The sequence below is a fragment of the Anser anser genome (assembly GCF_964211835.1).
Source record: "Anser anser genome assembly, chromosome: 22".
In the NCBI taxonomy this organism is placed as follows: Eukaryota; Metazoa; Chordata; class Aves; order Anseriformes; family Anatidae; genus Anser; species Anser anser.
The window spans coordinates 6,505,741-6,528,414 of record NC_139743.1 but is presented as its reverse complement, the minus strand read 5'-3'; the positions used below and the strand labels follow the sequence as shown (position 1 = coordinate 6,528,414).

At 43.3% G+C, this 22,674-nt stretch overlaps 1 protein-coding gene across 7 annotated transcripts in view; it reads left to right on the top strand.

The window, feature by feature from the left end:
* LOC310885368 (uncharacterized protein) overlaps positions 1-22,674 on the top strand; it is a 138,819-nt gene that overhangs the window by 1,131 nt on the left and 115,014 nt on the right. Inside the window, exon 1 of one of the 7 annotated variants that reach the window (XM_083808650.1) lies at positions 17,942-18,062. The exons of 5 other annotated variants lie outside the window; for them this stretch is intronic. The gene's annotated coding sequence lies outside the window, so the exon portion shown is untranslated. Of the gene's footprint in view, positions 1-17,941; positions 18,063-22,674 lie in introns of those variants that run through there. One more of the 7 variants, XR_014574755.1, reaches the window with a different exon arrangement.

Here is a 22,674-nt window from a genome sequence, read left to right as displayed (position 1 = left end):
CAGTGCCTGTAGAAGTACTGTGAGTTCTAGTCCTTCAAAATCAGTGGCAGTAGTGGAGAGGATGTCAGCAGGATGCAGTGTAGAAGCATATTTCTGGACTATGGCAGGATATTTGGGTTTGTAGGTTATTAGTAACCTTTACTCCGGAGAGGTATTGAAGGGTAGGGCTTAATATTCGATTTTAGAGCTGTGAATCTGGTTTAAGCCTTGCATAGGAATAGTATCAATAATTTTCTTTCATTTCCTCTTGTCTGTTTCCTGCTTCTTGGTCTGTGTCTTGCCTCCGTGAAAGCGAAGGCTTGCTTTTTAGTGTAACATAACTAGTTAGCTTCTGATTTATGCCTTGCTTTGTGTGTTGGTGTTGTTGAACCCTGGTGCCACAGTTGCCTCTTCATATAGTAAGCTTGGCAATCAAGACAAAACCAACAACAGCATAGCTTCAAGTCTGGCAGTTCGTCAGTGCTTTGAATACGAACACCCCTGCCTTCTGGCTGGAAGGGCTAGGCCCTAGGAGTGTGTTACAGGGCAGAACTGTTACTCTACAGCAGCAGTAGACTGATAGAGGGTACTTGAGCTCTTAGATGTTGTCTGCACCTGCACTGAATATTAAACCCCTGACAGCCTAATCTTTGTAGCTGTTGGATGAGGTTCAAGGTGAGCCCTCTACATGGAAAATACAACAAAAATGGAGGTCTTCACAGATTCAGAGAAGAGACTGAAATGGCCAATAGATGGCCTTTGGGCTGCTTGCTTGCAGTGAGGCAATTTAGTTTTTGTTGCAGATTAATGAGTCAGGTGCTTGCAGGATCTGTGGCTCTTGCTGGAGAGTTGCAACCTTTTCTAGGACACAGTTGTTGTGCCATATGTTCTGTGCCCCAGGCTGTAGAACAATGACTGAATACCAGAACTGCTGCTAGCACGAGGTCCTTAAGTGCATGACTGGGAGGTGACTGACCACAAAACTGCATATCTACTGCTAAATATTTGGAGAACTGGTGAGGCATTATACAAATGATGTTTATCTTGCCACAGATGATCATTTAATAGGGTAATTACTGGGTGAAGTATACGCTGGAGTGCAGTTGGAACTATTTAGAAATATTGTCTTAGTACGTACTTTTTCTTCCTGCTTGTAGAGGCAGAGCCAGTCTGCTGAGAAAGCTTGGAGAGTACTGCAAGCCTAAGTGCTAGGAATATAGAACTCTTTGTGGTTCATTACAATTCTTTCCTCAATGTTAGTAGCTTCAATTACGAATACCATACTACTGAGGAAGGTAGACAATGGTCCCTAAGAGTTTAGCTTCAGCTAGCTGTAGGAGTAAAGTAAAACCTAAGAACTATTGGCTATGATAATAATGTCTCAAGCTGATGGATTTTTTTCCTCGTGCAGACTGCAGATTCAAAGGCATACGTATACCTTTGGCTTGCCTTTTACCTTCCATTTTTATTCAACTGAATTGTGGAGCAGTTCCTTGGGGATTTTTTAATAGGCTAAGGATCCCAGTTATTGTATTTACACTGTGTTTTCAGAAATAACAATTCCTGCTTACACCTGCAGACTTCTCTTCTCTGATTTTTGTTACAGACTGTATATCATCACCTTGGTGATGCCAAAGCTACGCACTTGGACTGCATAATCATGAAAGTAGCTCTGTACTTAGGCTGAGGAATTTTAGACAGTGTGTTTTTATTTGGCTGGGATGAAGGTTTTGGGGAATTTGCAGGATGCAAATGATCATATTTCATATGGATACAGCTGAAAGTACCTCAGTCCTCTCAGCCATACTAAAAGCATTTAACACTTGGTGCTTGTGTGACTATGGAAGCTCTTACTAGAGAAGAAAACCAGTAGACTACCTTCAGAAGCCTCCAAACAAGACGCTTTAGATTGTGACTGAAAATTTGTTTCTTTCAGATGTCCCTCGAGTCAGAATTTGGTTGAATTTAGAGACCCGAGTTCTCACTGAAGTTCTTTAAGCTATGGGAAAGAACAGGGCTTATGTCAGGATTGCAGCTATGAATGGAATCAGTTCATTGAAATGAACGTTGTGTAGAAGCGTGGCATTTATTGACAAACCTAAATTGTCTATAGGAATGTCCTTCAACAGCCATGCTTTTCTCTTTCAAGGCACTTCATAAGTAAATGCGTACAATGTAGAGGCTATATACCTTAAGCAGCCATAACTTCAGTAAATGCACTGTATACTTTGTTCATCTGTGAATAGTAATTGAGTCTTGGACTGCTTTTATAGTGTGCAGAGAGTAATACAACTGCCATGATGTATAATAATGCTTAAGAGCTCCAGGGAGGCTCATTTACATGATAGTGAGGGAAATGGTCTTGCAAGGAATAAAAATTAAGAGGTTGGTATTGTGCATGTTAGAGATATATATTTTGAAATAGTGGAAGTCTGACATGAAGGAAAATTATGGGGGGAAAAGTGGTGTAAAAGGCCATTTAAAATGCTGTTTAGAACAACAGTAGCCTTTATTTCTCCTCTTCCTTGGAAAAAGGGGTTCAGTTCCTCTGTGAGTGCTTGGTAGAGATGTTAAGTCTGCCTTTAGTGAACTGGGCACTTCAGTTCCTGAAGATCCTGATGATCTGGTGGGGAGTGCAAGGCAACCCAGGTGCATAACTGGGAAATGCAGAGTTTTCAAAACTCTGATGTGGTCAGATGGGAAGGAAAGATTTTATTAACAAGTTCAATGTGTTCTCTGGGCCCAACATTAGTTTTTACTTGTTTGCGATCAGTTGGATGTCTGTTTCCTCACTGCTTTGATAATTCCTGAGAGCGTTCAAGCCTTGTCCAAGCTCGTACTTAGTGGCTAAGGACTCTGTAGCTCTCATTGGCTTGCTGCTGCTTCACCGGGGTGTTCATCAAAACATCTCAACTGATGCCAGGAATGTTATAGCAGAAAGGCAAATCAGAAATAAGATGCCCAGGCGTTTAGTAATGAGCATGAAATGTGTGACAAATGTAGAGCCTTGGCAGCGTGGTATGATTTGGGCTCTCATGTTTCCTTGGTGCTTGTGCATTCACTATTTCCACCCATGTCCTAAGTGTTTGCTAAGAGGAACTGGAATGATTCAGTTGCATCACTTGAGTAAATTATTTGAGTTCTAAGGGACTCAGTGTTGTCTTTTCAAAAAGCAGATCTCAAATGCCAGTGAAGAACAAATATTCAGTGTCTGAAAGCTCAGTCTAATCTACACCATGTATTGATTTCCCCTGAAAGTAATGAAGGTTAGTAGGAAGGGACCTGCACACTGTAAGAGGGTGGAAAAAATAAGGAATTGTGCTTAGCTCCACTTGTATTTTCTTTCTGCACCAGTTTGCTACTGTATCTTGCATGGGTGGTGGTCTTCGTGCATACAGTTGGTGGATGCATATGCTGAGCCTGTTCTTTCAAATGAAATCTGGAAGATTAGCCATAAATCTGCAACAGATGAAGTCTGTTTTATTCTGGCACCACAGAAGATCTGATCCTTTTCTTAAGGAGGGAGGCTGAAGGGTATATCTTGTTCCAGAGCTTTATTTTTGAAGTCACAGGCTTATTTTCAATAAGTAAGGTTTTCCTTGGACTGTTTTGCCCTGTGTTTTTTTTGGCTTTTGGAAACAAAACTTCTATTTTTCCCCTACCAAACTGGCCATTCACTGCTTTCACTGTAACACAATGAGAATTCCCCCACTGTATAGTTTGAGGGGCCTCATTAGTGGTATAATTTGTCAGGTGCAGGTGTTTCTTCTACTGCAAAGCAATGAAGAACCACTTTCTAGGGAATCTTGTGTACCTGGCTGAGTGGTTTGAGTTCTGAACAGTCTGTGGCTGCTTTTGTTCTACTGTGAAGCAGTGTCAAACTTTATTACTGTACCTGTTTGAGATTCAAGACAGTTACACGTGGTTCCCTGTTTGTTCTTTCTAACTTTAGCATAGCAGTACCACAAAGGCTGTCATTTATAGCAAGGCTGAGATGGGCGGCAGCAAGATGTGCTGTGTTTTGGTGCAAAAAGGGAATTGTGCTGTCTGAATAAGCTCATCTGTTGCACTACCAAAAACGTGTCAGTACATGGAACGTGTCAGTAAAACTTGGTGAATGGGACTGACAGTGGAAGCGCTTTTGGGAAGAGCGGAGCCTTCCTGTGGAGTGAGGGGCAGGGACAAGATGGCTACGCTGCTTTCTCTTGAACTCAAGGGTTTTCTTTATGATATCCGTGTCATCAGTTCCTGTGGATGTTATCCTGGTGACTAGTCCATGATATTCCCCATAGTACCTTTGAGATGCTGTAAACTTTTCATTACCTGTCCTCTAAAATGTTGATGTAAGCACAGTGGCCCAGCTATTTTTGAGTACTCCCAAGTTTATTTTAAAGTCAGAAGAGAGTGAGGGGAGGGTATTTACAAATGCAGATCTTCCAAGGCTCCCTGTATAGTTGGGGAGAGATCCTACGGAAAATGATTTGCATCAGTCCTGACTTAGCTTCTGTCTTAAACCGCAGGATCTGCAACGATGGGCCTCCTTAGCTGAAGTTAGCCTCCGTGAATGCTCCCAGAGGTACGCTGAGAAGCTCCGAGCGTCTGGTCCATCATTTTTAAAGCATACCAAGTTCCTGTGTAAAAGATGCTGCTGGAAAGCAAAGTATTATTATTGTTGTCATAAAGTTGACATTAGTACATCTGCGTGTCCTAGGGGAATGTGCTGTGTGAGCATAAAGTGACTTGGTAGTTTTCCATCCTTAAAAAGACAGTAGCTTTTAGAGCTATGCTACCCTTGTTTATAAAATATATCGATCCAGCAGCATCGTGTTGAAATATGACTTCTCTCATTAGCTAGCGACTGGAAGTTGCTCTAGCAGTTCAATAAATTAGTATGAATACAGGCAGAGGTAGGAAATGATGCCTGGTCTGGCAAGGGGCTGGTTCAAAGGTTTATGTGGCTCTCGTGTGTGCTTTAATTGGTGCCACATGTCTGGGTGCATTTACATGAAACTTTGCTTGTGCAGAGCATGTTTTGCCTGGAAGAACTCCCCAGGTTTTTTCATTTGCTGATTGCAGGTTTTGGTATGCATTTGCTACAGAAGAGCATCTCTGTTTGGGAAGAAGAGTTGCTAACTAAAATAGCTTACAAATGAAAGACAATTAGTAAAAGGAGACTTCGGTTAAGTTTAAGCAAAGCAGTAAACGAATGCTAAGAAGAGTCCTCTGTACTTCAGCAGGAGCAGTGAAACTCCTAGTTCATCGGTGTCCTTTAACCATAAGTCGTTTCCCAGTATAACCTGTTCCAGCAGAAGTGTGGCAGGATACAGTCAAACCTTTCCCCACAAGCTGAACATGGATGGGGACCTGCTTGAGGTGGTGCTAGAAGCAGAAATGGTGAGGATGCCTTACAGTAACTCTAGGTTTGCTTGGGAGGCTCCCGTTTCTGTGCTTTATTGCCAGTGACATGAAATGGTGTGTAGCTGAAGCATGGGCTTTGCATCTTCACGTCTGCAAGAGCACCATGCCATTCAGAGCAGAAATGTTTGGTTTGTGTTAGGTACTTCTGTCCTAAAAAAGCTGTCAAAAAAAGGTGTGTGAGGGGAAGCTAGGACTGTCAGCAGCGCTAAAGCCAGTACAGGTCAAAAGCTAACAGGATTGCAGTGCACTTCTGCGATTTGTACTCTGCTGGAGTGGCATTAATGGCTGCTTGCCAGCTGTGACACCCTGCCAGACAACTTGCATTACTGGTCCTGGTACATGCCACGATGCATGTTAATGCCTCTAATGTTGCTTGCAAAGGGCAGCAAACACTTGCCTCCTTGAGAAAAGGCAAAGAGAACGTGGAAGGGCTGCCAGAAAGGTGTTGCTGACAACTCTGAATTTGCTGCTGAGAGATGAATAAATAACCTGGGTAATGTTATGCAGAAATCATTTGTCTTTGTTTTAGCCTGGGCTGTGATGTGTGTAGAAGGACCACGTAAGTTAAAATAGTGCTGTTGCCACATCAGCTTTGCACTGCTGTGAATTGGAATGTAAATTCTAAGATGAGGCAGAACTGATGCAGCTGGATTCCTTACAGAAGAAAACTAAACTCTGACATTTTAACACCTCTCCAGCAGAGAGCCTGCCACCCCCCTCTACCTTCTTGGGATTTATGGCTTACTGTTAAACTGGCTGGGAGACCTAGTGCTGATGGAGCAGCCAATCCCTGAAATAGGTTTCTGGTGTCAGGCTGGCACAGTGCTTATGCCTGCATTAGATGGTGTAGAGGCTAAACAGAAATATTCTAGCTGGCAACTGCCTAAATAAGCCAATCACTCTGCAAGTGGACAGCAGAGCCATGAACCTTGCCTTCCTACCCTGCTTTGTAATTTGTGTTGTGCAACTATCCTGTAATTTGCAAGGTTGGTTTTACTTAGATTTGTCTTTCACAAGGAAAAGATTCTTCTCTTTGATTCTTCTCCAACTGCAATATAACTTGGTGTAGTAACCTAGATGCATTTTGTCCTGGTTTCGTAATTGCAACTTTTAGCAAGGAGTTGCATAGGATGGAACTGCTTAAACTTGTACCATGTTTCCTAGGGTAAGAAAAGATGGGCAGACAGGTGCCCCTTGCCCCGGCAAGCCATTTCACAGGGACGTGGTCTGAGAGATAGGGGTAAGTTTATAAGCATAGAGTTTGTCTAAGGAATCAGTAATAATAGACACGGGGCTTTGGTAAACCTCTTCTAATGCAGCATACTGAGATGGTTTAAAAACAAACAAAAACTATTGCACAAGCAGACTCCTGGAGTGTGCAGTCCTTATAGCAAGTGCATGAGGAAGGAGCATCTTCCCACAGGTCAGGCATCTGTCCTGTTAGCATGAATGGATGAAGGGCAGGAAGCTTCACTGTTTTTGACAAATGACCTGTGGTCATGGACAGCAACAGCCATATGTCCTCGTGGTTAATGTGGGACATCTCAGTAAGTACAAGTTTTTTTCTGATACTGTGCTGTGTAGGTAGATTCCAGGAGTAAGAATGCAGTTGTCGCTTTCTAGTTTGTAGTCTTAGAGTAAGGACTGGTTGTGATTTTAAACTAGGAAGACATTTTCTACAATAAATGTAACTTGTGGGGCATATAATTTAGTTCTTTGGCCCCAGGTGTGGAACTGTCACTGGCCACATGTGCAAGCAGGTGCCTGTGTTTTTTTAAATGTAGTGTTTTGCCTCATGAGAATCTGGGAGCCTTCCTTGCAGACATTGTTATTACACTGGTGTGACATACAGTTGCTGTGAAATACTTAAAGTATGTCTGTACAAGCTGCCGCCATATGCAAAATACACTTGCATGGTCTCTTCTTAATTGTAAATAACTTCTGCATAAGGCTACAAGAAAATTCTCTCTATAACAAGGGGTAGGGCTGCGTGAACAAATACTGCAACAGTCCTGTATAAGCATCCTTGAAGGGCTATGCATGCTTAACAGATTGGAGAGTAGCACCTTATTCTGCAGTTATTTTAAATGCTTTTTGACATTTTGCATGGAATTGTGTGGATAGCTAAGCTTGCAGTACACCTGTAATAGGAGTAGTGCACCAGATCCTTGTGTTCCAGGAACGCTACTAACAGAACAGGTAGGTGTAATAGATGACTAGGGTCAGAAGTAGTAACAAAAGCACTGAAAGCAGCTGGTGTGCAGCTCTAATGGGCTGTAGAAAACCTGCCAGGTAGCTTAAAATAGCAGATGTGTTTATGAAAGCACAGGGAAGTAGGACGATTACTTGTTTCTTCTCCGAGTAGTTTGTTCAGGGCAGAGTATTGATTAGGTAACATTGGACCTGCTGGCAAAAACAATGACAAGACTTATCCAAGATCTGAGTTGTCTGTGCCAGATGGTGCCAGTTAATCTTTGTTTGCTGGCAGCCTGGAAAAATGCTGCATGAGACAGGTTTGTCTTGCTGGCTCAAGTGGTACCCACGCCTTGTCTTCCTTGTCTTTGTGCACCAAATACTTTGTGCAACTGCTGAAGTCTGTTCCTGAACCAAGCGGTGCATTTGAGTCCTTACCCATCTGAAATTGCAGATGTCAGACTTTTGAGGACTTACATAGCTCACTGCACACTCCAGCTAATACTGTGATTATTCTTGGCAGCTTCAAGTTTCAGCCCACTGAAACAGGCTGCTAGAGAAGTGTTCTGTGGCATGCTTTTTGTGGACCACGTATGGCCTTTATGTGTGCAGGGATCTTCATATTATCTTTGGGAGGATCACAGATTGAAAAAGGTAAAGGCACTGTTTTTGAGATGCTTATTCTCTGGAGCAGACCTGACTTAAGCCCAAGTGAAGAATCTCCGGCTTTGTATATGCTCATTTTATATCTGGAAGAATTGGTGAGCCATTTACTGGAGTGAGGAGTGGTCTTGCAGAAGCAGGTAGCATCACCTACCTGCTGAAACACCCTCTCAAAATGTTGCAAAAACAAAAGTGCCAGTCTACCAGCTAGGTCAGTGATTGCAAGCGTTTTCTAGACATACATGGAAATCTGCAGATGCTACACTTCCATTATTCACCCGAACCTGTCTTTCCTTCTGCTCAACATTTAATGGTCCAGTAAGCAGGACAGCAGCATCCTAGAAAGAAGGCACAGTCATCCCAGCCCTCAATTCTTTCTGCTCTGCTGAAGTGTTTCTATTAATAGCTGGGACAAGGGCTCCTGTCCCACTCTCTTGCTCTCTTATTAGCATGCTTTTAGTTTTCAGCAGAGCTGGCTGTTGTGCTTATTGGACCTTGAAGGATTTGCTCCATGTCAGATGCAAGATATGAGTACAAATGCAAGACATGCTTTAAATTCATAGAAGAATTCTCACAGGGATGGTGCTGAAAAACAGCTAAAGATGTGTTGGTGTCCCTGACTTGCATACCAGAGGGACGCTTTTCTCAGTGTTCTTGGTAGGGTGAAATAGTCACCTGGTGTTTTTCATGCAGAATGGATGATCCTGTTTTCAGTCTCCTTTAGTGGCAACGGAAAAGCCTGCTGTTTGAGATCAGAACAACAGAAATGGATGGAAAAACCCTGTTCAAAAAGCAAACCTTAGGAGTAAGGATTTGTAGCAGTTCATGTGGTTTATTTCTTTTCTACAGAGGGGAAAGTTCAATATTGGCAGCAGTGCAGAAACATGAATAGAAATTAATCTGAGCACTTAGAAGTACTGATCTTTATCCAAGCATCATAAAAAGTTATCTGAAGGTGAATTGGTAATGAGCTTGTTTATAGCTAGCTGAGGAACCAAATGCAACCTACTTGTAGTTCTAAAGCTGAAAGTACTGATGCTATCGCTAGTTTGGGAGGGAGGTCAAGGATTGGCCTGTTTGTCAGAACACTTGAGGCTTTTCACATCTACTTTTGGTCAAACACTTAAAGTACTTTGAAAAAGCAGGGTTTAGATGAGGATTGGCAGGAGGTCTTTCCACTTCAGAGATTTTGTTTAGGAACCACAGGTCTGAAGTGCTAATCTCACCCACATGATGTGCATGCTACTCTCACCCTGATCAGTGTACCAGTTTATGCGTTTTTGCACGGCTAAAACAAACTGCAGAAGAGTGAGTTTGGTTTTATTTAGACTGTGGAGAAACCATTTTCAGGCATACTAGTCAGTTGCTAGGTGGACAATTCTTTTAATTCTGCTGTTACCAGATGGGAAGGGATAAGCTGATCCCTAGATAAGCAGGGAACAGCCTCTTAGCAGCCTGCTTTCTTCAGAGATGGGACAACTTGTAAATGTTTTTTCTTTTGCTTCACACCAAGTTGACATAAAAATAATGCATGTGTGAGTATATCTATTAAGGAGCAAAAAATTAGAGAAGAATGAGATGCTTGGAAATCCTCTTAACCCTTTTTGGGGATATCAGATGAGTACAGTTGATCTGAGTTTCCAGCACTGTGTTTTGTACTCTTCACCTGTGGCAGGTAAAGAGTTTTATAGACTTGTGAATTCTTAGATGGTGAGGAGCTTGAAGCAATGTTCAGGACAGTTGGTTGCTGCTAAGCCAATTCCGTGTGTTCCAGATGAGAAATAAGGAGGAGCTCTGTAGGTTTGGTTCATGAGACTTGGTACATGCATTTTCTACGGCTTAACATATTACAGGAAGCTTTCCTTCTGCTCTGTTTAGAATTCTGAGTTATAGTAAACCTCTCAAAAATTGGGGGAAAACCAAATGCAGCCTGTTTCTGGGTTTCGTCAAAGCCAAAAAAAGCTGAGTTGAGAGTTTGACTTTGGACAAAGGCTTAGCTCAAATAAACCTTAGTTCATTTGAAACCTCCTGTCAAGCTTTTGAGAAGTGATGCAAAAAAAAAGCACTTCCGTCCCTAGAAGTACCAAGAAGTGTTACATCCACCTGTGACACTTCTGCTTAGGTTGTCTTTTTGTTGGCTTAAGACATCTCTTGAATTATTTTATATGTTGCCAGCATAAATCTAGGATAAAAGCTAGCACCTGCGTAGCCTTCAACTATGGCACAAACTAAGGAATACTTGTGCAGAAGTGGATGGAGAAGAAAGTGCTTTATAAATTTTTAAAACACTTTTGAACTGTCCGAATGTTCATTATAATGCATTATTCAATCAGAAAAGTGCTTTGCAAGGAGCCATGAAATATATCTTCATTGCAAGTGCATCTGTTGTTCCTTGCAAATGATTAGCTGTCACTGAGTTGTGAATTCTTCTTTTTGTGTGGTTAACATGATTTGTTCTAATTAAGGACTGACACTAAGAAGCTAGCTGTATCTAATAGCGCTAGGGCTTTTGGTCATTGCTGCTTGCCAGGTCATAAATGTGGCTGACAACATAAAGCAGCACCGGTGTTGTATTGAGGCAGAGCCTGCAGACCTCTGCTTGTGCTCATTGTCATGAGTCCCATTGTTACACAGGCTGGGCTGATAGATAGCGCCAGCAGCAGAGGAAGTAGAGCAGGGGAAGACTTATTCTTAGAACTGGCTGATGTTTCTCACTGTCCTTTTTGGTAAGGGAAGGTTGGCAGCAGTGTCAAGAAATAGTCCTGTTGCTGAAGCTTGAGAGCTGTGAAACTCCCAAGGTCAGTTTTATTTCCCTCTCTCTTGTGCCCTTTAAAAGCAAAAAGTTGCTGCCTCCAGAAATAGAAGGGAGGCTGCTTCTGGGATTAAAAAGAAATTATGAAGAGAATAGTGATAATGCATTTGCCTGGACTTAAAGGGGAAAAAAGCTTTGAAGTCTACAGAGATGCTGCTCTTTTGTGTGCTAGTTGTAGCAAAATAAGTGTAGATGATAACATGGAGTGTTAGAGTGGTGTGGGGTAAGAGGGGTTTTTGGTAATAAAGGGTGTGGAAGATGCTGTGGCAAAGACCACAGAGAGGCTAGGCAAATGGAGAAGAGTTGGTGATGGGAAGACTAGCAGGGAAGCTCTTAGTTTTTCTAGAGTGGAAACCACCTTGTGTATGAATGGGGAACTCCAGACAGCGTAAGAGTCTGAAAAGGTAAAACTTTCGGCTTCTGAGGATGAAATTCACTTTAGGCAGCAGGTTTGAGTATGTGCTGTGCAGCAGACATGAAGTGATGTGACATCTTGCAGTGTTTCCTTGGCAGACCACGTGGCTATAGATCCGTTCACCTGTTGGCATTAAGGAGCTGGAGAACATCTGAGGTGAAAATGCAAGCAGTGGAACTTGGCAGCTGCTTGTTCTTAAATGGGACAGGCGTGTGTTTATGTACCTGCAAGGTTCCCTGCTGACTAATACTTCCGAGGGATGACTCAATTTTACAGCTAAGAGCTTTATTCTGCACAAGCGTGGAGCTCCATTGCATTGCTGTTCAGCGGAGGCTACATGTGACTGGTGGTTTTGCTGTCAAACCTTCTCCCTCAGCTGCCTTCCCCGGTTAGATCACTGTAGGACTCTTTCTGAGCTACTGAAACAAGGTTTTTAAAGGAAGTAGCTGTCAAGAAATAAGCAGATTAGTTGCAAAATAAGTTGCTATAAGATGGACTCCGTTGTTTCCCCCTGAGGCTGACTTTCGCCTGCCTCACTCCTCTGGCCTTGCTGCTCGTTGTCCAGCTGTTGCGCTCCAGATGAGTTGTCCTTCCCATTTGTTGTTGTTGGGCCTTTGTTTGCACTTGGAGGTGGAACAGCTGGGAGGAAGCTCGCTGTAAGCTCCTCCAGACAGTTTCTATGGAAACTGTCAGCTCTCCAGCAGGTTCTCCGATGGGCACAAGCTGTGGATGCCTGTGAGTAATTGTTACATTTACACACTTCTGAACCTTACCCCTGGACACCAGCAGATCTCCAAAACGGTTTCCTAGGTGACTGCATTTTCCATGCTGGGACAGGAATGGGCATGTTAGCAATGCTTAAGCAGTGCTTTCTGCACCTCTTCTTGCTCGTGATGGAGTATCAGGTGAAATCTTGGGGCCCTAGGTGCCTGTCTGGGGTATTGTTCCAAGTGGGAACTGTTGGTCTGCAGTGGGTACAAGAATTATGCACTTCTGTATGAGCTGTGGTGCCCAGCTGGGTTTTGTCCTTATTGCATGGCTAATACAGCAACAGGATTTCAAAGCAGCTTTTTGTGCTAGGGTTCTGTCCCCTCCCAGCTTCTTGTGCAACTCCAGCCTTCTCCTTGCTGCCAGGGTGCTGTAAGAAGCCCAGAAGTCCTTGATTTTGTATAAGCACTGCTCTGCAACAACTGAAACATCAGTTATCTGCACTATTCTCGTAGTGAATCCAAAACACAGCACCATGCAGATACTAGAAGGAAAATTAACAGTGTCCCAGCCAAAACCAGGGTGGTATTGAAATACAGTATCAGTAGAATAAATAATGGATGTTTGGAATCAATAAAACTGGTTTGGAGTGGGTGGAGCAGGTAAATCCTCCTCTTTCCGTTAAAATGGCAGCTTAGGGAGTCAGAGTATGTTATTTCAAGTTCTTCAGCTGACTGAGACCTTTATTTTAATGACTGCATGTAGTCAGTCCTTCTCTTGGAAAAGTGCAAGAGGGTTCTGGTCTGTCACTTCTGTCTTACAAGGGCATGTTTCAATGCAGCATGTTCATGGTCTGCTGATCAAGGACCGAGGCTTTCCTGTTGGGAGATGAACCTAGCAACAAAAGCAAGGAATGGCTGTAATATGTTGCATGCTGTAATACTTCTCCTGTTGCCACCAGGATGAAGTGTAGAAACCATGTATAGCTCTGTGGAAGATGGTGCACCAGCTCCTGATAAGTAGAATTTCTACTTAATTGTATAAACTGACGGATTGGGAATATTCAGTGGAGTGTTCAGTGCCACTGAGCTGATAAGGAGTTGGACTGGAAATTGCAAGAAATTAGAATACTTGGAGGGGAAAAGGGAAGGCAGTTAAGGAGAGGTTGTGTGTACTTTAGAGAATGAAATCAGTTACTAAAAATAGTGGAAAATTGCATAGAATTAGGTGGGAGTACGTGTCTCCTAAATTCTACGGATGAGCTTTAAAATGCATAGAAAGAATCACAAAATGCATACAAAGGATCAGTTTCCATTAAAGGATATTGCTTTAGAGTAATCAGTATGCAATCCTATTGAATTCCGTATCAGTTTCTTTTTCTAGGCATCTGTGAAGAGCTTTCTATAAAAGGCTGCAGTTAAACCATGTAGCTTCTGTGTGGGATTTTGGTGGAGAGAGCTTCTGGTCAAGCACTTAATTGCTAGGAGCTGAAGTTATTCAGCTAGCAGGAAATATAGGGTGTTCAGCCCAGTCCCTTACCACTACCTACAAACACCTTGCTTAAATTGCCTGCTTGATACTCCTGGTGCTAACAGATAAGGGTGCGTGCTTCCAGTGGAGAGCTGAAGGTGTTTGACAGCTTCTGTGGGTCAGACTAGAGTCTGGGCTTGTAATGTCTATGAACTTAGAGGCTATGCTGGTGCCCAACAGCCGCCTTCTCTGCCCTCTGTAAAGAAAATGAACCATGTGTGGGAGCTGAGAGGTGCCTTCTGTATCTCAGGCATCTCTCCTAAGACAAAGGACAGCATCTTGGTTGTGGGGCAGTAAGCTGCCTGTATAAAAGTGAACACATTTTTCATGTGAGTGATTTGAATGCCCTGCTATTGCTGGTGTTTCACCCTTGACCAATAATTGCTGAAGCCATAGCAAGGAACACTTAAGTCTGTTCAGTATGGACCTCTCTAAAACCTTGTTGGGTACTGTCTCTGGGAGGTTGTTAAAATAGTGTTTTTCCGTGCTCATTAAGAGCCTTGAGAGATGCTGAAAGGGCTCTCACTCTGCATGGAGCAGTTCAGTCAGTGGGGACAGAAAGGTGCCTAACCTTTTGCCTCATCTCCCATGAAATCCTTCCAAAGAAGTGCTTTTGTTTCTGTAACCAGCCACTCCTCATCTGGAAGTGGTTACTAACGGAGATTCGCACTGAGGGAAAGGGAAAATCTGACAGAGTTCAGTCCTGCCGGGTTTCGTGACTCCTGTTAATCCAGCTGGGTTTGTCCCCTGCATCCCCTGAGATCATAGTGCAGTGATGTCAATCCTCTGCATGCATATAAATGAGTGCACTGCAGTGGCTATTAAACCTGGGACAGGGAAGGGTATGTCTGCTGCCTTTACATAACCTGGACACTTGCATGGGGGAGAAGACTTTCAACTTTCTATTGGCTCTGAGAAAGCCTAGTGCTGGCAGGGCTCATTAATTTTTAATTTAGTCTTCTCTTCGCTGCACTGCTGTTGTGTTTTATGAGGACATTATGCTGAAATGAAGGCTTGTAAAACAGAATTTCATAGCTTAAAAGGTACGGTCATTATAATAATCTGCATGCTGAACTAGAAGTGAGTGGGTATTTATAGCGTGGCTAATACTAATTATTTTTTATTGTGATGTCATCCTTACCGGTCAACTGCACAGTAAGACACAATGTAGGCCAGAACTCCCTGGGCAGATGACTTTGGTTTGGGGGACTTACAAGTGTTAGGGTGAGCTTCACAGAGGCTGGTGATGGAAAAAATATCTGTCCTAATTCAGTAATATCCTTGTTCTACCCCATTGGCACAAACACCTGCATCTTGGCCCAAGATTATTGTGCATGGATGCATTTCTGTTCCATTGCAATAGTTTTGGGATGGAAGACTTTCCATGCGCTTGTCATTCATCAGGCCCAGAAGAGTTCCATCATCTAAGAATGCAGACAGTTATGCTAGAGCATACTTGGTGACAGTTGCAGCCATGGAGTTGTACTTGGTTTTGCTGCTAACGGCTTCTGGGTTCTGCTCCTACAGGCCCCTACATGCTCTTTCATCTGTTTTTGTTAAATCTTATACAAAATATTAGCATGCTTTTCTTCTACTGTTCGTTAAAAATGTTTTAAATGGTTTCTTGTGTTGCTTGTTAAATATTTCCTTATGTATTACTGCAATCCAGGATATCATTCGGTACTATTTCCACTGAAATGCATGTGCAATATCAGTTAGGAAGTCCACCTGTTAGAACAGAGAGGACCTGTGGAATGACACTTCTCAGTATTGCTGCTGGTAATCTGTGCATTGTTTTGTGTTTCTGTAAATACAAAAACTAACTTGGTGCATTTCCCTGCCCTAGATTCTTTGCTAGCCGTTGACAGTGACTTAGGGATGGTAGGGGAAGGTGAGCTGTAGCTTCTGCAGTTTGGAGGCAAAACCCATTCTGTTGTAAATCCTGCGTTAGACTCAGGCCACTCAGACTTCCAGGGCTGCAGCTTGAATTGTGATGGACTACAGGGAGAAGTACCACGCTAGTCTAAAAGCATGTCTGGGCTACAGGAAGCAGAGTAGCAAACCTCTTCTGATGTTGCAAGAGAATGTAATTCCTTCTGGATATGCTTATTCCATACAGACTGAATGGCAAAAGCCCTTTTAAAGGGTCTCTGACCTGTGCTGTGTGTGTGGTTTTTTTGTTTTTTTTTTTTTTACCATTGTTTTAGGTCCTTATCAGCTGCCCTCTCCCAAGCAGGCAGGATCAGTGGCTCAGATGCAGCTGGGCTGTAAACAGCTTCTACAGAAGTAGCTTTGATAGCTGAAGTATTTACTTTTTGACAGCTTCTTCATGTGGCCTGTGATCTGCAGTTATTTCCATCTTTGACTCAGTTTTCTGAGAATGATGTGGTGGTTAACTTGATTGGAGCTGGATTGTCAGAGTAATTCAGGTTGGAAGGGATCTCAGGAGGTCTGGAGTCCAAGTTCCTGCTCAAAGGTCTGTAAAGACCTCAGAATTTACTACAACTGGCTATCTTATGAGGAAAAGCTTTGAATGGGATGAGAATGGGAATTGAACTGATGAGAAATTTCTTTGCAGTGAGACTTCCCATCACTCAATTGCTTATTTTATCGAGGTCCTCTCCTCTGTTGAAAGCTTTGTCTTTGCCCAGCCTTCATGTAGTACAATCTTTTCAATTGGCTATTCCTGACTCCCCGCCTCATAAAAACCAACTGTGTGGAGAAGACTGACAGCAAAGGACTTGCTCAGGTTCCGTTATGCTTCAGGGAAGAAAGCTTTGTAAATTCAAGAGCAAAACAAATCCTTCCTCTGTTGAAGGAGCTGTTTTGCACCTATCATGGGCCTTCTCTCTGCAGGATGCAAAAAATGGGCTTGTGAATTGGTGGAAGATGTCTGCCAAGGCACATAACTAAGGTATAGAAGGCACTCCCTCTGAAGTTTCCTTTTAAGATGTTTTTTCTAAAAGCTAAAATTCTGAGTGTATTATGGAGCAGATCACCAGGTACCTCTGTGTGGCACAATGATGCAGGCAAGGGACACTTGCTTGTTGCAGGTGGGCTAATGAGTTGCAACTTTACTAGTCCTGCCCCAGGTATTTCATTTAGAGCTTGGAGCTGCTTGTGTGGAAGTTGAGGCTCAACCAGCTCTGATAATGCTTGTGCCTTGACCTGCTGAATGCAAGAGGTAATAGATAAAGGTTTTAAAAATTTATCTACAGACTTGCAGGGTGAAATTCTGATCCATTTGGCGTTAGTGACAGTGTACAGGGCTTCAGCTACCTCTGTGGAATAGCAGGAAATAAATTCATGAATAATGGAGAAAGAGCTTGTATTGAAACTACATTATTCAGCAAATCCGTCGTTTTCATCTGAAGATCTGCAGTTTGTATCAGATTAAGAACAAGGCTGGGGGCTTGTTTTCTTTGCCTCACAGGAGTAAATAGCTGACGAATATAGAAATAATGAGTACAGGAAACAAAGCTTTAGAATTGACTTACAGAGTTGTAGGCAAGCTGAGGGACAGTTAAGTGAAAATTTCTGGCAAAACCTGGTCTGTCCTGTGTGCCACCTGAAGAGCTCAGCATAAGAATTGTTTCCAGGCAATTTGCTCTTCCTACAAGCCGCGGCCCCCCAGAACAGGGATTTGGAAGGCTTCTCTCGCCTGAAAATCGCAGCATTGTAAATCCCTGAAGCTCCTCCCCTCCTGAAAAAGTTGAAGCACAGGAGGAAGTTTCCAGGCAGCAGACTGCAGTGGTGGTGAATAGGATTTTCACAGCTCGCTAACCTCGTAAGCGTTTAATAAATCTGAGATCCATCCCAAGGATAAGGTGGCCCTGATACCTAAGCAGACAGACCCTGCCTGCTGTCATCTTCCTTAACGCTGACCCTGCACAGCAGGACCAATTACCCAGCTAACAAACTGGAGACAAGTGTCTCCTTTTGTGCTACCCTGGCAGCGGGGCTAAAGGTACCGCGGTTGTCATGGCAATGTTGCTTCAGGTGCTGATGGTGTGAGTGGCTGTGATTAAGTGCCTGAGGATTGGCTATGGAGGTTTTTCCTCTTTTGTATGGATTTTCTTGGTTAATCATGTGACCTTGCATTGACAGATTGAGGGATGGTCTTCTCCGAGCAGTCTGATGCCGTGATTACTTGCTGAGGCAAATTGGCAAGTTCAGGATGTAGTAGATCCTATAGACACTGGTAAATGAGTTGCTGTGCTGGGAGAGATAGCTGTATATAAATACACAGAGCAGAAAGCCTTTTGCAGGCTGCAGTGCAGAGGATGAACAGCGTAGGCTTCCTGTAGGCTCGTCTTTTAAATGTTGTCATGCTCCTCCGTGCAGGTGAGACGATTGTTTTGTTTCAGTCTGAGAAAAGGATTTATGTGAATAGCTTGTTTCTTAAGCAATTGCCACCAGTCACAAAGCTGTAGATCTAAGCAAATGTGGAGTTATGAAGCTGAGGTTCTTGCCAGGGGAGGGTAATTGGGGAGCAATATAATCACACGATTGATGTCCTAATCAGCCAGCTGGTGGCAGAAGGCCCAGTTGGCATCTCAGAAGTGATCTTGAGTATGAGCTGCTTGTTCTCTGGCTAGAGAGTCCCTGTGGAGCGTGAATGCTTTACTTCAGAGAAGTTGGCTGCTTGGCCCTTTGGCTCGTGACCCAGCATTTAAAGTTCTGAGACCTCTTTCAGCTTGGAAATGAAGAAAACGCTGGACTAAAAGGCAGCGCTGAAGCTGTTGCCTTGTTTTTATACCCTGGTTGTGTGCATATCTCTGTGATAAGTCTATAGACTTATCTTTTGTCAACTGGTGGGCCATAAACTGTAAAGAACCATGAAATACAGTCACTCTGGGTTTAAAAATAACTGACTGTAATTCCATTATGAAATAGTTTCGCTTTGGAGGTGAAAACTATATCCGGGTGTACAAGGGAGATGAGTGGATAGAAGCACTTGCAAATGCCAGCTGACCTGGCATAAATTTGTGAGCAGCTAGGTAGTTTGTCTCACTTGCCTTATTCCTAGATTGGTTTGATTATTGATGTAGTTGCTTGCTATGAAGTGGAATCTTTTTCCTGGAAGTGGCTACGTCCTGCAGTGATGAGTTAAAAACAGCCTGTACACAAAAAGCCAGCTCAGGTCTATTTGCTGGGGATGGTGGTGGTAAATCCTGGGGTTAAGAAGGACAGGAAAGATGGATGCATTGTTCTGGCAGAACAGGTAAAGGTTTAAGACTGCTTTTTTAGAAGCAGTTGAGATGCAGAACAAAAGTGATGCAATAGAAATTGATGTTAAAGGTGAGACAGTGTTGTAGAGCATATGAATGATAGTTTTGGCACAAGTTTTCAATAGCTGTCTTATGCAGGTGTTGTTAATGATGTCATATGCTTCACAGTGGCAATATCTTTGGGAAGATCTGTTTCTTCCCTAGTACTGCGTTCCAAATTGACTTCCAGATGTAAACAATTCAGTAAAATGACACAGAACAACTAAAGTGAGGCCTTGATGCAGGAGGCTAAGAACCAGGTGCCAAACTGTCCTGATGACTTGGTACTGACTTGTTCAGGAATCTTTGGAAAAGCTGAAAGAGAATTTGTCCTGGCTTGCTTGTTTGATGTAAGTGATGCTGACGGACCTTGAAAAACTTAACTCCTTTTAATAGGTTACAGGATAGGGAGGGTAAATACCATGCTTCCCCAGTTGTCCCGATAGGTAACTAAATTGTCATAATCGGATTCACAGGATGGTTGAGGTGGAAGGGACTTCTGGAGCCCAGCTAGTCTACCCCCCCCCGGTCAAGTAGGGTCACCTAGAGCGTGTTGCACAGCATCAACACCAGGTAGGTTTTGAATATCTCTGGAGGAGTTTCCACAGCTTCCCTGGGTAACCTGTTCATTGTCGTCACCACACTGTGAAGTTTTCCCTCATACTCAGATGGAACTTGCAGAATTTCAGTTTGTTGCTTCTTGTCATAAAACAGCTAGGATTGTTTTCTGCCCACAGAACGAGAGTGTTTTCTGTAGTTCTTGTTGGCCCTCTCAGACTGGTAGTTCCTAAGGCTCAGCTGCTCTGGCAGAAGCTGTGGGTCAGAAGGAAGCTAGCTGACCTCCTATGTTCTGGCTGAGGTCCAGCTGCAGTCTAAGAACGGGCTCCAGTTCTGTACTGCTGGATCCAAAGTGGTTCATTAATTTATTTTGCTGGAAATAGCATTTGTGCCCTTCGGTGATGTGGAACATTACTTGGTATTATGGCTGGGTTAGGGCATGCACCTTGAATGACAGCAGGCAAGGTAGTGATTTGCATACAGAAAGCAAAAGCCTTTACACAGTGCAGATAATGCACATTGTAAAACAGTTACAATAACATTCACTGCAGCCATGAAAACAATTTTACAGCAGATTAAACACACTTAGAAAAAGGAAAAAGATGAGAGAGAAAGCAAAACCAACACTAAATTAGGGTTTAGTCAGCAGCAGAAGAACATAAGAGAAAATGAATGTTCCAACTGTCCTCTACTGCATAGTTTTTTCCAGGCCAACTGTTCTGCTCTAATCTATTTTGTTGGGCTACAGTTTGAATTGAGAAACTGTTCTCTGAAATCACGCCTGTTAGTGAAGAGTATGAGAGCTGAGACAATCAAATAGTGCTTGGATCAGCAGCGTGTGCTGGCGGCCAAAAGCATCGGCTCTGTCTTGGGCTGCACTGAGCAGAGCACTGCTGGCTGGTGCTGAGGGAAGCAACTGTCCTGCTCATATATATAACTTAGTATAGTTGATATCCTATGACTGGAGGACAAGTTGCACTGTTTTCGGACTGTTCATCTGTAGACTTGGTGTTCCTTCTTTGTCATGTCAGCCTCAGTGCTCAGGAATAGCAGTATCCATTCAGCAAAAGGCTCAGGCACCTTGCTGGGTTGTTGAGGCTGTAGCCACCAGTACGTGTGAAGTATTTAATGTGTTACAAAGCATGGTGTTGTTTCTTGGGCATAGTTTGGAACCTCTCCTCTGTCAGGCAGAACTGTTAGGTGAGCATGGCAATGTGTTTCAGGCAAATGCCAAGGTCTGATCCAGGCCAGGTGTTGAATGGCTACAGACTGCAGGAACCCCTGTGCCTTACGCTGAAAGCTGTTGTAACCTGCAGGTGGCTGTAAACCAAAAATTCTGTCTTTCTAGATGAATTATCAGATAGTATTTTCCCACCTCTGGTGGCTCAGCCATATAGGGGGTGGGAGCCTCTGTAACGCTGTGCTTTGGGGAGGTTTAAGCAAGTCTCCACTGCTGATAAAGCAGTGGGAAGGTGCATTTCCTTCTAAGCATAAAGGGAAAACACTTCTATATCTTGCTGTAGACACGTTGTGACTATATGCATACGGTACGAGCATGTCAGCATCTATCAGCAGATGGCCTCTAATGTGACAAGACCTGTCCTGGTATTTGCATGCGTTGCTCTGAGAATGTCTGTAATGGAATATTGCAAAAGTTTTAACTATTGAAGGGTGAGAGGAGGTTAAATGGAAGTCAAGGAGTTGATTCTATCAGGATCTTCGGGGATTTTCCAGTCTGGCAGATTCATTACTGTCAGAAATGATAACTGATTGTATCTGAAGAGGTCAGAGGAGGAGTAATTTAGATCGTGTCCATTACTTGTCAGCAAATAATGCTGCACAGAGCTGCAAGGAGTGAAATGAGTGTCTGACATTATCAGTAGCTCTCCCATTTGACATTTCAATGAGAGCTACTAGTTGTGCTCTTACACATATGTATCTTAAAGTTTAAATTATCGTTACTCCTCCCTTGGTAGGGAGAGATACCTGTGGGAAGTGTGCAGGGAGCCAATTTGCTCTTGTGGCCAGTAACAGAAATAGGAGACGGTAAATTTTACTGCAGACACTTGGCTGTGCAGTCATTAAAAGCTGGCATGGTGCAATGCTCTGCTAATCGCATACCCATATTGTATGCACTCTTCCAAAGTATTGTTTGTGCTCTAGCTCGCAGCACAAATACATTCTCAGTTTGAAAGTAGCTGATGGCAATTGCATGTTCAAATAACTTTTGCTGTTGCAGAATGTCATTGTTTCTGCAAAATGGAAATGTGAAGAGGTAAAATACTTGGTTGGGGGGATTTGTTTAACTTTGTTCCTCACTATGCTTATGTGTGTGTTTAAGAGCTGAGTCTGGAGGAGAGGTTCTTTTATCTTCTGCTTTCTATTCCAGTGTTACTCAGCATCTGGAAGACACTTTCTGGTGAGGTGGCTGCCCCATGCCTGTCAGTGTTCAAGAGGCATTTGGATAATGCCCTTAGATAATGTGCTTTAACTTTTGGTTAGCTCTGAGGTAGTTGGGCAGTTGGTTTCTGTCTTTGTAGGTTGCTTCCACTGAATTATATGTTGGGAAATCAAGAAAATCTTCTCTAGAAGAGCCACCAGGAGTATACATAATCCCCAGTGCAGTGTTTGATACCAGGAGTTGATAGGCAGGTGTGCTGCTAGCTCTGTGGGCAGGCTCGGCTGTTTGAGGCACTACATTTTGTTACTGCTGTTCATCAGTTCTTTACCTGGCAGATGTCCCTGCTGGCGTATAGCCTTTTAAAACAGAGGCCACTTAACTCTGCAGTTTACTGTTGCAATGTACTTCTCTCCCTCTTCAAGGCTGGCTGCGTGACCTCTGTTTGCCAGGCCTGGAACTGAATATGCATGGGACTGGACTGGGGCAATCTTCACGTTAACCTACGTGTGCTGAGCTTCCTGTAAAACATGTGCGAGCCTTTCTGGCTGTCCTTTGGCTTATCTGCGTGGTTAGTCAAGAGCTTTGCCATTCTGAAAAACTGCATTCCCCAATCTTAAGGACTAACGGGGGACCTGCATTGCGGCTGCTGTGCTCTCCCAAGAGTTGACCCTCATGTCTGTGAATGTTCTGGCTCACGGGTGTGTAACTTGCTTCCCTGCTCTTCTAA